This window comes from Trachurus japonicus, chromosome 9, assembly GCF_045865225.1.
Source record: "Trachurus japonicus isolate A0001 chromosome 9, Traja_1.0".
Lineage (NCBI taxonomy): Eukaryota > Metazoa > Chordata > Actinopteri > Carangiformes > Carangidae > Trachurus > Trachurus japonicus.
Genome location: NC_140915.1, coordinates 12,313,364 through 12,328,373, shown reverse-complemented (window position 1 = coordinate 12,328,373; position 15,010 = coordinate 12,313,364). Strand labels below are relative to the sequence as shown.

The 15,010-nt window shown below is 42.6% G+C and overlaps 1 pseudogene across 1 annotated transcript; it reads left to right on the top strand.

Moving 5' to 3' along the window:
- The first annotated feature begins 7,898 nt into the window (after window positions 1–7,898).
- Window positions 7,899–13,719, top strand: LOC146981024 (NXPE family member 3-like; annotated as a pseudogene). Its single transcript, XR_015036565.1, has 6 exons — window positions 7,899–8,227; window positions 10,196–10,624; window positions 10,748–11,043; window positions 12,167–12,237; window positions 12,895–13,086; window positions 13,166–13,719. The product of XR_015036565.1 is annotated as an NXPE family member 3-like (transcript).
- The last annotated feature ends 1,291 nt before the right edge of the window (window positions 13,720–15,010 follow it).

Below are 15,010 nucleotides of genomic sequence, written 5' to 3'. Positions count from 1 at the left end.
CGCTAGCCCACTAATACCGCCTCGTTACCGGCAGCTGGTGCACAGCGGCGGCATCGGGGCTGGCGCCGCCGCTGTGCACCAGCTGCCGGTAACGAGGCGGTGCCAGTACCGTCGTCGCCGTCCCCGGCAACGGGACCGCGGCGACCGCTGGTACGAGCAGCGCCGCCATTAGCAACCATTAGCACAGCCTCATGCTACAGGGAGACTCCTCGCGCTGGGTGACCGGCCACAGGGTGCTGTGTCTGGGGAAGAGGAGCAGGAAGACCGGGGCCTGGAGCTCCGCAGCACCGCAGTGCAGAGAGACCGGTCAGGCTGCGGCTGCCTGCGGCTGGAAGCGGCTGTGTGTCGGGGAGAGGAGGAAGACCAGGAGCTCAGCAGGGCCGCGGTGTGCAGGGTGCAGAGCCCCGGTCAGGCTGCGGCTGCCTGCGGCTGGAAGCGGCTGTGTGTCGGGGAGAGGATCAGGGAGACTCGACGCGACACCGGTACCGGTAATACGGGCAGCAACACATTCTGTGCTTCTGTACTGTGCTTCTCTGAATCCTAGTGGGGCTTTTTTTCGGCAGACCGACCGGGGGTGGGGGGCAGCAGGGGCTGAATTGGTGGGTTCATGTGTCTGTGTCTGAGCAGCTCAGAGCGGTTACAAACTACTTGTAGTTTCTAAGCGGAGGGGGTGGGGACGAGGCGGGTCGAGGAGGAGCAGGGGAGACGAGGGGATTGGATGGAGGGTACGAGCCAGTGGGAGCCGGACGGGGCGCGCGGCGCCCATTGGTCAATTTCTATGCAGGCCCACGGCTGATAGACTGAATGGATTTTTTTGGTTCTTTTTGCTATTTATATTGTGTATATCGGACCACAGGACCATAATCACTGTATAAACGATGTTAATAATAATTACCAATGCTCCAAATCGTAGACCATAGCTTTAAGACTTATATTAACACAAATATATCACTTACTTCTGCTTTAAAAATAATTATTTTTTGTGTAGTTATATATTGCAATAATAATGTATGGTTGTCACAAAATCCCACAGCACACCTGGACTTGCCTCACAGCACACCAGTGTGCCGCGGCACACCGTTTGGGAACCACTGCTCTGGAGACTCTTCTTCACTGTCACAGTCTTATTACTACCATTGGTGTATTTTCCATCACCATGCAATAAACACCAGACTCCATGTTTTGGTGACGCAGAACACTCTCCCTTCCTGTCAACTGACTCTTTAGCCAAACCCACAACCCAGCGAGGATGATCTACACCTACTGCAAACAAATTGCCCAAGCTGGGACAAATAAAATTACTTGACTTGACTTGACTCCCACCTCCACCTCCCAGCTGTGTTTCCCTGAGCTGAAGCCCTCAGAGCCCAGAACAGTAGCATACTTCGTGTTTCTCTCTGGATTGTCAGGAAGCTGCTGCCTTGTGTCTCGACGCCTCACACTGGTCAGATCATCAGACGGATGGAGGATGGGACTTGCAGTGTTTGGGTCCAGGATGACAGGAGTGAAGTGGACCTTCTCCTTGATCTTCTCCCAGACTCTGAAGGACAGGTTGCCCAGGTGTTTGGCCTCATCTATCAGAGCTCCTGAGAGCAGCTGTGGATCTGACAGTGAGCACTGGGCTCTGGCTCTGGTCTGAGTGGCTTTATAACTGCTGAGGAACGCCACCTTGTGTTTCTGCAGCTCTTCTTCAACAGCACAGATACTGTCTGACAGAGAGGAGATCTGCTCTCAAACTGCCGCATCTCTCGCGTGCGGGCACACCGTACGTAGACACACGTGAGGGAAAAAAAAAAAAAAATCAAATTTTTTTTTAATAAGTGCGATTAAATGCGTAAATCTTTTTAACGCGTTAATTTTTGTGTAATTAATTAATCGTAATTAATGCGTTAAAGTCCCGGCCCTAATATATACATACATATTCCATTGCCCAGCTGAAAAGCGTTTTGATGACTTTGATGTTCTCCAAACCCTTCGTTTGCATTGCGGTGGGTAGAACATTGGTGAATTATCGATTTTAGGTGGAATATCCCCTGAATTACAGTAAAGCAGCAGCAAAGTTGTGTGTTTCTTTATAAAATAAAACTACATCAGCCTAATATTTTCTTCATTGAGTGATGCAGGTCTGTTAAAGTTTGGGTTATCCGAGTGGTTAATTGTAATATCCATTACTAGTATGATCATGTTTTTGTTTAAAGCAGAAGTAAGCGATCCGGTCGTTTTGGCTAACTTTTTGTCAGCCGATGGAGTTAGCAGTCCCCGCCCTCGTCATGGATCTATTGGTCCTCGTCCCTACGTCACCACATTCACACGCATCCATTGGCTGCACACACAGAGAGGACCGCCCCTTTATGCCGTTCTCTATCCTCATTGGATAAAGCTTGTAGGATACAAGGAAGTATACAAGAAGTTTTCTCCTCGGCTTACAGCAGAGCAGAGTGACTGACAGTTTCGGACCAAACACTCTATGTAAGTGATTGCTGTCGGAAGATATAACTATTTAAGACTTATATTAACACAAACATTCAGCTTTCTTCTGCTTTAAAAGTAGGATCTGTGAATATCATTTCCTCATTTATTGATGCAGTCATTTGGGTACTTAATGATCAGTAAGTTATAGTAATAGAAAACAAGATGCCTCGAGTCCATATTTATGTTTCTTCAGTACCTATGGCTGATATCAGACTGCTGTTTGGCTAATTTTAAATAAAATATTGCCCACCCCTGTGTTATTAACACTGGTCCAAGCTGTCCATGGTGCTGATCGGCCTCCATGGCGATGCGTCGCAACAGGGCTCTGGGTCGGAGAGGCGAGGGAGCTTCACCGCTTATGTATTTGCCACTTTCTTTTATTTTTGGCACCTGATTCCCTGTTTGTGTACACTTTTGGTTTTGTGCTTAGGACACGCGCCGTCCCCTGCAGATTGGCAGACTTAGACATAGAATTATGCATTACTGTGGTTTACTTTTGTGCATTTCCTTTTGCTGCTATAAACATTTGCTTAGAATTTGTGATACAATAGAAACTGGTAAAAACAAACATGTATCAAAATTACAGGAAGGAGTGTCAGGCTGGGAAGTGAAGTTTTGCTCAGAGGGAGAGAGAGCGTGAGACTGTTACTGAGTTTTATATGTTAACATCTGATTGGTCAGTGATTTATGATGCTGTGGTTTTAAGGAAATTATATAACAACCTTAAAGTTTAATACATACAGAGGCAATTTTTGCTTAAGTTAGTGCATGTGTCTGTTGAATTACACAGAAGATAAGGAGTTTAACTTTTTTAAATGATTAACTAGGCTTATAAAATAATTCCAAGTGAAAATAAGAGGAAATGTGAATATTTGATTTGCAAGTTGATTTACGCACGATGTGCGCCCCTACATTTTTTTAAATGTGCATTCCTAAGGGGCCACTGCACTCCTACGGTGGTGAAGTGAGTTGGGGTTGTTTCTTAATTGCAATGCTCATATCGTCTTTTCTGTCTCTTGCAGGCTAGAAGCGGACTCGACCCTGACATGTCCTGACGCTGTGGAGGAGGAGTCGAACTCATGGAAGAATCAAAGACTTTTCTCTGACGTCCGCACTCGGGGTGATCTGAGCTTTAATCATCATTCTGATTTAATAACAGTTAATAGTTAGTAACACAATTTTCTTGTTTTCTGCACATACATAAATATTTTGACTTAACTCAATGAGTGCCAACCATGTAATTTATCGTTTTTCGTTCCCATGCGTTGAGTGCCAAAAACGTAATTTTACATTTCTTGCTTTTTTTTTAATTATGAAAATAGAGACTTTAACACACCTTTATGTGTAAATTTGGGGACTTACGACAAGCAGAACTGAAATAGATGACGATCAAAAACTCATGACAGCTCACGATCTGAAAGTTTTTATCATAACTCGGCTTTTGCAAACGGAGTTCTGCATGTGGATGCAGCGCAGCTGTTCTGCTGTCACCCGCGAGGCTCCAGCAGCTCGGAGCAGAAACAGGAAGCTCTCAGCCGACAGTCCCACCCGGTCTTCATCTCGAGCAACACCGCGGTAAAATGTGATGGTCTCTGGGCCAAAGCAGGCCGCCAGCACCGACCCGTACCACAGACGGACCGCGAACACCGGTCCCGCTGTGGCCGAGAGACCATCACATTCTGCGGCGAGAGGCTGTGACACGGCACGGTGCGGCTGTGTTATTGTTGATTAGTGGCGCCCCCCCCCCCGCCGCCCCCTGATGGTGGTTTTGTGAATAGAACAACAATTGTTGTATATATTTATCTTACACGAGCCCTTTGATCCAGAAATGCGAGTGTCAGAAGAGCGACAGGCACAAACAGAGCACCTTTCATAAAAGACGCTCTATCTCCTTTTCTAGAAAAAAAGCAGGGATTTTGGTGAAAACCAGCCATGTTTAGCTTGAGTTTTCTCAGGAACGGAGGCACGTAGAAACAAACGGTTTGTGGCCATTTGAAGCAGAAAGTTTCACCTTTCAAATGAGCCACAGTATGTGTTGGTGGCAATAATATAAAATATGCTGTGGCTCTACAAAAATTGTCAAAAATGGTCTAAATTGCCGGTACACTTGACTAAAACTTTGGAAAGGAGCGCGGCACTCAATGAGTTAATTTATCTTTATCTTTCTTGCGTCATTGTACCGTCACATTATTTGGTACGTATAGTCTGATCAGTGTCGGACAGGTGTAGATGTCAGTGCTGACGTTGATGACATAGCTTAAGCACTTACACACCCACACCCGTTATTACCGTACTGGACTGCAGCCGAGAGATTTATTATAGGTTAGGCTATGTTATAAGTCAATAAGAGTGACAATGTGGTGCTTTATATCCAACACAATCATGATCTATTCTAGTCTGTCCTTAGCCTACAAAATAAAGTTTGAGAAATGTCTGCATGTCTGACAGATGCAGCTTACAGTGACAGTTCTCATCGCTATCCACCTCCCGCCCTCATGTCCTGAGGAGTCTCCTGGACAGATCCTGTATTCTATGATTTTCCTCTTTTCATTTCTAACTAGCCTGTTTCAGTTTTTGCTGGTACACGCCCATGTCTCATCTCTTTCTCTCGCTTGCGCACGCTCGCACCTGTTTCACACCAGTCCGATAAAAATAAATGTGATAGTATGAAAACATTAATGTGAGAAAAAAAAAAATGAGCGAAAAATGAAAACATTGTGACCACTACTGGACACATTGTCTATAACTGCTGTTTATCTGCAGCGGTCTGTAGGACTGCTATTGGCCGTCCGTGGTATTACAGTAAATGCTCAGAAATCAAGTTTGTTTCATTTTAATAAGTTGTAAGCTTCAGAAACCATCAAACACATAGGCATATTGTAGCCTATATTTAGAAAAGGTCACGGACTGGGAGACCTGTAGTTTTAATGTAAACCCAAATGGTCTGTGAGACACAGGGGTGGAGTTATGGGTGGGCCTGGATGGGCACAGGCCCACGCAGATTGACCGATTGCCCACCCACTGAGAGAAAAAAAATGTTTCTTTCTTTTTTTTAAATAGCCTATATTCTTTAATATAATTAGCTTCAAAGGTTTGGGTGTGTTTTTTTTATTTTCTTGAATATTTAGAATATAGACAAAAAATAAAAATGAACTTAATCGAATGTGACTGATGTCGCGCAAGGATGCACTGCCCGCGGAAGCAGCGCGCGTAGCTGATCGCACAAGGAGCAGGCTTCTCCTGCTCTCTCCATGCCGGTCAAACACGACTCCACAGGTTGGATAACATTAGAGTTTATGTGATCAATATTACGTGTACCCACTCACTCCCTGACATTGCTTGTGAATTTGCATGGCTGTGTGAAGAAATGTGTAGGTTTTTACAGCCAAAACACTTTTTTTTTAGGTCAAAAACTAATATTTTTGACCTTATCGACTAGTATTTTTGACTTTATCGACTAGTATTGATGCTGCTGAAGTTTGAATTACGGTAGGTAACTTGTAGGATGAAAGAGCAGGTTTTTAGGTGAAATATGAGTCATTTCATAAATGTTTGTTTTAAACCACCATGCTGGTACAGCTAGTCAAACAGTGACTGACAGGGGTGGGGATGGTTGTAACACCGTTTACCTTTGTTGTTTTATTAAGTGTCATTAAGTGTCACAGTCACCATCTTTTCTGGAATGAAAAAGGCCCCGTTTCTTCTGCTTCACCATGGGCTTCTTTCAGGCCACACTTTACTGTTCCACCACTTCTGACTTATCCTAATCTCTATCTTGATAGCTGTACTGTCAGGTGGGAAAGGAGGCTCCCACATGCTTATGATCATATTTTCAGCCTATACTCTTTAGCCTACAGCACCTGATCTATCTGATCATACAGTAAAGCCCATTGTCATTAGATCAATTTTTTTTACATCTCCCCTTTTTTCTTTTTTTTTCTACATATCTTTCATACATTTCATGCATATATTGATGTTTTAGAGGTCTTGTAATGTCATGGAAATTTGTTGCCAAGTCATGGGAAAGTCATGGAAATTTGTTGGTTAAAATGTGTAGGCTTATGAACCCTGTGTACATTACCAAGCACAATGCCAAAAAGTTGTTTGCTAAATTGCCTATAATGTGTAGGCTATGCGTCGGATCCACTGCACCCCGCTCCTTGGAAAAAAGTTCAGGCTCAGGATTTTTTTTTACTTTAAGCCCTGGGTGAAATTATTAGGAATCATCATAGATCGTACATTATCATGGGACATGCATATTAAGAGGATAATAACCAAAATTGGAAACATTCTTTCAATGATTAGGAGATGCTCTAAATATCTAACACAAATTACTAAACAAGTCATTCAAGCACTGGTTTTGTCACATATGGATTATTGTACAGTTGTTTGGTCCAATACCTCACTAGCCAACATCAGAAAACTGCAACTTACAAACATACAAAATAAAGCAGCACGTGTTGCACTTATGTGTGGAATAAGGTTGAATATTTGTCAAATGCATGCCAGTCTTGGTTGGCTGGATGTTAAGCACAGATTGTCATATTTGTTGATGGTTTTTCTTAGAAATATTATAACAACTAAAATGCCATACAACAAAGAAACATGGTTAGTTTTAAAATGAAACTAAGAGATTATTATTTTGATCGCAATTTTGACCATTAGTAGCCTATATTTGTAAATTGGGTCCTGGTATCCTTGTTGTGTAGTGATTCAATGTACAGTAGGAGCAGGTAATATGTTAAGTGTTTGTCTTGGATGTTTTGTTTTGTATGTGTATGTATTATGTGTTTTCTGTATGTATTTTTGTTTTTATGTATTAATGTGTTGTGTGTTAATGGTTTGTATTTGTCATTTATTATGATGGAAAGACCCCAGGAAGAATAGCTGCTGTATGGCAAAAGCTAATGGGGATCTAAATAAACAAAACAAAACAAATACATCCATGACACAGACAACTAACCCTAACCCTAACCCTTCCATCTGCCATTTTACTCCTGTGCATTTGAACGCTGCGTGCATGCACACGTAACACCTAACAGTAGCTCTAGGCCATAATTGTGTTTGTACTTGAAAGATAATTTTGTTTGTACTTTAAGGATATGTTTTTTTATTTAAAGAAATATGTTACTTGTTTCTGAAGCATGGTGTATTTGTTTGATAGGTCAGTGTCTTATTTGCAAACCACACTGAGTTTATATGTGAATAGCTGGGTGTGACCTGTGTTTGTGGTGTTTGGAAAGATTGCCTGAGGGAACAGTGTCGAAATACTTACCCTATCCTGCTAAAGGTTCACGGCAGAGTCACCTGGAGATAAAGTGTAAAGAGAGGCTGCTGTCAGTGGCTGTGCTTGATTTCTATGTGACTTTTTAAAATTATTGTTATTTTATTTTGGTCCTACAGTACCTAGGAGCCAGACAGACACGACAAACTATTTGGATAGTGAGGATTTTACAATTTGGGTTTTACATTATTTTGCAAGAACAAGTTGTGGGTTACAACTTTCTTTTGTTTGATTTTTTAATTCCAGTTCCAGATTGACTGGTCACAGTAGGTTGCAGCAGCCAGAGAAGAAATGAAGACCAGATTCCTGATCAGGATGGTCCAAGCTTGTAAAACAAGGGAGGCAAACTTTTGCCTTCCAAAGTACGCAGTCATCTTCCTGTTACTAGCTGCGTTCGTTTTAATCTATGTGCTACATGACATCTACGTAGAGGAGGGGAGGACCTGCCCTTTTGAAAATAGCGAATCTAAGGTAAAGTAAATTTAACATAATTTGAATTTGTGTTATTAACAATTCAATTTCAAGTTTCTATGTTACACAAATAGGTTTAGTTTTAGTTTTGAATGAATTTGTGTGATTTTTTCCCCCAACAAGAATAATAAAGTAATGCAAGGCAATCTTCTAATACGGAAGCGTATTGCGTTCACTTGAATAATAATTTTAAAAATCCTGTTTTTCTGAGTAGCTAATTTATTTTTTGGTTTGTTTTTCGGGGTAACTAATTCTGTTTTTCTGAATTTTTTTTTGTTTTTTTTGTTCTGTTTTTCTGACTAATTAAGGGAGACTGGGAATGGTTGTAACTAAGGGATGGTTGTAACGGCATCACATGGTTCTAACAGCATCACTTTAACCAGTAAGAGATAACATTAGAGTTATATGATCAATATCATGTGTACACACTCACTCCCTGACATTGCATGTGAATTTGCATGGCTGTGTGAATAAGTGTGTAGGTTTTACAGCCCAAAAAACACTTTTAGGTAAAAAACTAATATTTTGGACCAAGCCTAAAATTTGACTAATATCGATACCGTTGAAGTTTGAATTAGGTAACTTGTTTAAGATGAAAGAGCAGGTTCTCAAGTGAAATATGAGTCATTTCATCAATGTTTATTTCAAACCACCATGTTGGTACAGGTAGTCAAACAATGGCTGACAGGGGTGGGGATGGTCGTTACGCCTTTTACTTTTGTTGTTTTATTAAGTGTCGTTGTGAGGGAGCGTCTATTTTTTCAGGTGCGTTGGACTAGGATCCATAGGTCCGGACTAGTCATGAAAAGAAAGTGGAGTTCAGTTTCCTGGTGGTTTTCCTGATGTATGCCAGTCCACACGGGCAGCGTATCATGTAGATGACATGGGTGGACGCACATGTGATGACACTTTTTATAGGGAACTGTTTTCCTGTGTGTGGGTGAGAAAAATTGTAAGTCTTACTTGTGTTATGGCACTGGGCGCAGTTTCCACAGCGGTAGTTCCCCTTAGGCAGTGGAAGCAGGCGCGTCTGTGCGTCCTGGCTGGTGCGTCTTTGGGTAGAGTTGGCACGGACCAAGTAGTCCCTTAGGTTTCTTCCCCGTTTATTCACAAATAAAGGAGGGTCTGTGAGAACGAGAATGGGGGAAAGCTCTCTGTCCGAAGATAAGATATGCCAGTATTTTTTGAACACAGTTCGTATTGTGTTGGAGTGCGCTGACTATTGCGTAATGCATGTGACGGAGAACTTTTTCTTTTTCTTTACAGTTTTTTTTTTAAAAGATCGGAGCGAGATTTACCCAAAGCCTGCTCGTACTGTAACCACATTCTGTAATTTGGACAGTATCTTACTGTAATACACACAGTAAAATACTGTAAAGGTCAGTTACAGTATTTTACTGTAAACTGCAAGGGATTATGGGAAATAAACGGTCACTACAGTAAAAATATAAGTCTTAAATAGTTATATCTTCCGACAGCAATCACTTATATAGAGTGTTTGGTCTGAAACACGGGTCTGTCAGTCACTCTGCTCTGCTGCAAGCCGAGGAGAAAACTTTCCTTGTATCCTACAACCTTTATCCAATGAGGAGAGAGAACGGCATAAAGGGGCGGTCGGTCCTCTCTGTGTGTGCAGCCAAGGGATGTGCGTGAATGTGGTGACGTAGGGACGAGGGCGGGGATTGCTAACTCCATCGGCTGACAAGAAGTTATCCAAAACGACCGGATCGCTTACTTCTGCTTTAAAGTTCCTGTAAATCCTGTTACAGCCCATATGCAAACACATACACATACCTTACCAGAAGAGTCAGGGGAGAAAAGTCCCTGCAGGCTTAGTGTAGTTCAGTCCAGTGTGAATGCAAAACTTCAACACCACAAGTGACGAACAGTATTTCGTACTGTGTGGCAGGAAACATCTTCCTCACTGGCTCATTTGTTTCCAATACTTTCTCTCCACCTCACTTTCAGCATGAAGTCAACTCCACCATGATCCTCCCAAAAGTTTTAACAGACCCTTACATGCATCACAGCTTCTGCACCTTCAAGCCACTAACCACAACGGACGCTCAGGAAAAGGACCTCATACTGGACTCCATTGCGTGGCCTGAAACAGCAGCTCTGGTTTCTTTGGAGCAGACCAGCGATCCTGCTCACAGCACCTTCACACTTCTCCCAAAGAAGGGAGGAGGACAGTGGCATGTAGGAGATCAGCTGGAGGTTATGATTAAAATGTACGACTACCGAGGCCAACCCAAGCAATCTGGGGGGGACTTCTTAGTCAGCCGTCTACATAACCGGGAGCTTGGTGCAGGTGTGGCTGGGAAAATGGAGGATCACCTCAATGGCTCCTATTCTGCTGTGTTCTCTTTGCTCTGGGAGGGGAGCGCTGAGGTTGAGGTGATGCAAAAAACTCAAGTTCAGTATTGTTATAAGTCTTTATTCAAATTGAACCCCATGCCCTCTCGAGGCCTGTAGGCTACTTGTTTTCTCAGTGAAAGCTCTGTTTCTCTATCCCATCAGGTGACACTGGTTCACCCTGGTGAGGCTGTGACCGTCCTGCAAAGACTGACCAGGGAACAGCCAGACAGGGTTTACTTTAAAAGCACTTTCCGCTCAGGCTCGGTGTCTGAGAGGACCACCTGTAACATCTGTCTGCATCCGACCCAGCAGCCGCTGTGCAACTACACTGACCTCCAAACAAGTGAACCGTGGTTCTGCTACAAGCCAAAGAACCTGAGCTGTGATACCAGGGTCACACACTCTATGGGAGGGTTCAAAAAAAATCTCACGGCTAAGGAGGAGCAGCTTTTTCAAAGGTGAGGGAGCAGAGAGACACGTACGACCGGCTTTTTGAATTACTTTACATATTAACATCATGTATTTGTATTATTCAAAATTGCGTTTCTTTTTCTTTATTCTATCCATTGGTCGTATTTTTCCTATTTGTATTGTGTTTTGTGTGTTATTTGCTTGCTGCTGTAACACAGTCATTTCCCAGCCTGGGATCAATAAAGTGTATCTTCATTATAGTCCTAATCTTAATTTGGAATACATACATATACAGTAGAGTATTACCTATATGTGCATATCTAAAGGGGAATTGCCGTTTAATACAATCTGGACCTTAGTCCTAGCATAAAATACGATCATTTACTCATTCATTACAGATCGTTCTGACGAAATTAGATCCAGCCGAGAGCCGCATATATCCGTATAATGTGAATCTACAGGGCAGCACAATGCAGCCTGGGAATAACACATTATCTGCTGCGAAATTTGTTAATTTCACCAATATTTTGTTATGATATGCTAGTGCTATTCCGGGGTTAGCTGTTATCAACATCCGGGGTCTGTAGTTTGACCTACTAACCTCTGACCTGGATGATGTCAATTTTTAGTGCAACTAGCCAGAGCTTTAGTGAGTCCAGGCTGCGGAGAGGAAGCCTGTGGAAACTGAACTTCGTCCAGCTGCTCATTTTGTTCTGACAAGTCGGAAACACGCAGAAACGAACCGTAGCATTACCAGTAGCAACAAGCCGCGCCGCACCGCAGTCAGAGATGACATCATCCAGGTCAGAGGTTAGTAGGTCAACCTACAGACGCCGGATGTTGATAACATGCCACCACGGGTTCAGAGGGGAATAGCACTAGTGTATCATAACAAAATATTGGTGAAATGACCGAGTTTCGCAGCAGATAATGTTATCTGCCCCGTGTACTCGCATTATACGGATATACGCGGCTCTCGGCTGGATCTAATTTCGTCGGAATGACTTGTAATGGCTGGGTGAGTAAATTATCGTATTTTATGCTAGAAATAAGGTCCAGATTGTAAAAAACGGCAATTCCCCTTTAAAATGGATTTACAGTTTTTGAGGCAGCACAAATCAAGCAGTCTGCTGTAACCCATCTCATTATGTTCACTCCATTTTCCATCAGTAAAGTCAACATGAAACGCTCTATTAAGGCTTCAGGACCTGCCAGTGTCACTGTGTTGCCAAAAACAACAGGTAAAGCAGGATTTTTACAATAATCACAGTTGTTCTACTTTAAATATAGAACAGGTTGTTAGGTAAATCAGGCAGGAAGCTCTGTGCAAACAGAATCAATGTTGAGGAGATTTAGGTTTAATAAGTTTTACAGATTTTGAAAAAAACAGAGTGATGGACTTCATAATTTGTAATGAGTTTAAATAGACAAAAGTTTCAGCAGTATCAGGGCAACATTTTAGTGAAAGTTGCAAACATTGGTTTGGTAGAAATTTCCAAAGTTTTTAATTTTAAATGCTTATTGTGCCCCCCATGTCCTTGGAGTTGAGTAAATCTGGCATGGGGTCGAACATTTCTGCGTTTTTTTTCACTGATTATGCATGGGAAGTAGGACTTCCTAGAAAGAAAGAAAGAAAGAAAGAAAGAAAGAAAGAAAGAAAGAAAGAAAGAACATCGAGGAAAACAATAGGGTCCTGGCAGCTGATGCTGCCCAGCCCCTAATAATGTAAAGATAGTAGGTAGGATCAATAAATGCAGATAATAAGAAACGATACATATTGGACATTGAGACAGAGGGAGAGATGGGCATGGGGAGGTTTAGAGACTGTTGATTGAAAAATTAAAAAAAGAAGACTTACTAACGTCTCTATCCTTCACACTTCCTCTCATGTCCAGCAGAAGTGAACAGTGATGTGAAGTCTGGACACGCCGGCTATTACTACAAAGGAAGTTGGAGAGCACTGAGGGGAGCCCAGGTTCAACAATTCAACACTGCCACCATCGGTGACTGTCTGAGAGGCATGCAGGTCCACCTTTATGGAGACTCCACTGTCAGACAGTGGTTTGAACACCTCACTACAGCAGTACCAGGTACCCGACCTGCAGGTATTTCGTCTGTTTGATGTTAGTCTCGCTGTGGATTAATATGTTTCTTGTCGAATGCTTCCAGATCTCATTCAGTTCAACCTGCACAGTGCGAAGCAAGCTGGACCTTTCATGGCTTTACATAATGCACGCAACACCTTGGTGACGTACCGCTGCCATGGTCCTCCTCTCCGCTCTTCTGAGATTCCCACCAGCCAGTTCCGTTACATTGCCAATGAATTAGACGGTTTAACTGGAGGCAGAAGCACCGTTGTAGTTTTTGGCATCTGGGCTCACTTCGGCACTTACCCCATTGAGGTATACATCCGCAGGCTGCAGAGCATCCGCAGGGCGGTGGTGCGGCTGCTGGACAGAGCTCCAGACACAGTGGTCATCATCCGGACCGCAAACCCTAAAGGACTGACGCTTAGTGTTACACTGACCAACAGCGACTGGTACTCTCTGCAGGGTGATAAGGTGCTAAGAGCCATTTTCAAAGGACTGAACGTTCATCTGGTGGATGCCTGGGAGATGGTCCTGGCCCACCACCTGCCACACAACCTCCACCCACAACCTCCCATCATTAAAAACATGATTGATGTTGTTTTGTCCTACATATGCCCTTAAAAAGGCAGTTAGTGTGTGTGTGTGTGTGTGTGTGTGTGTGTGTGTGTGTGTGTGTGTGTGTGTGTGTGTGTGTGTGTGTGTGTGTGTGTTTCTTGGGAGAGGAGAGAAGATTCATAGACACATGCTGAATTTACATATTTCCACCAGGTGCTGCTTTCTATCTAGTTTTTCTAATATTTTATGAGCCAGCACAAAATAAAGGGTTTGGGTCGGCTTTAACAAATAACCACTGCTGAATCATCAAATTTAAAGAGGAACTATGCCTTAATTAAACAGCTTTGGAGTAATTGTGATGGTTGAATGACTTGTAATTTGTTACGGGGAGTGAGAGGTGATCATGTGTCAGCAGGTGTGTATACAGTATGCAAGTATTGTTTTGATGGTAATGTGGAACTGCAGACAGCCAGACAGGGTCCAAAACTAATTTCCTCACAGGGACCTAAACCTTGTCAAACTGGTTCAGTGTCAGTCAAGCTGTTAAAATGTTCACACTTTAACTACCACTTATCCTCATTGTCACATTTAAAATCATCTGTATATTTAAAAAAGAAAAATTACATATGAGGTGTGGTTGTGTCTTGAAAACTACTGATAACCAAAGAAATTAAGTTGTGAATGAAATAAAGATAAGACAGACAAGCACTGAAAACTGTCTGATTAGACTCACATGCTGCACCCGGAGTTCCAGCTGTTACCATCCGGTAGAAGTTTTAGGGTCCCTAAATGTAGGCTCAACCAGTAAAAAAAAACACTAATTTCTGCCTGCGTCGACTTCTCAACTCCAACTGAAAGCATTATATGCAATAAGCAGGCAGTGGGGGTTATGCAATACATAGGCTAAAACCAGCGGTGGCTGGTGACTGAAAAAACTGGGGAGGACAGGAGGAACACCAGTCCATGGCGTCATGTTTTATACTTGTTCCCTACTTACTACTTATATTCAATGAAAACTAATGTAAAACAATGGCTTAAACAATTCTTAAAAACAACATAATGTTATTCAATCTTGCTGTTTTCAGATTAACCATACAGGCCTAATGAAAAAGACAGAGCATTTATCAAGGATGTGGGATGTAATAAAAAGCAGGTCGGTGTTAAACACCTGTAAATGTCACAGTGTCAACATAAAACAATGAAAATCTGGAATTATTCATGACAAAGCAAAGTGTTCCACTCAATTTACATACAGTACATACGTATATTTTTTAGGCCATCACGGAAAACACTGATGCATATCCATGGGTCTGCACTATTGTTGAGACTCAGAGAGAGGAGGGAGGAAACAAAGCCCTACATACTGTAT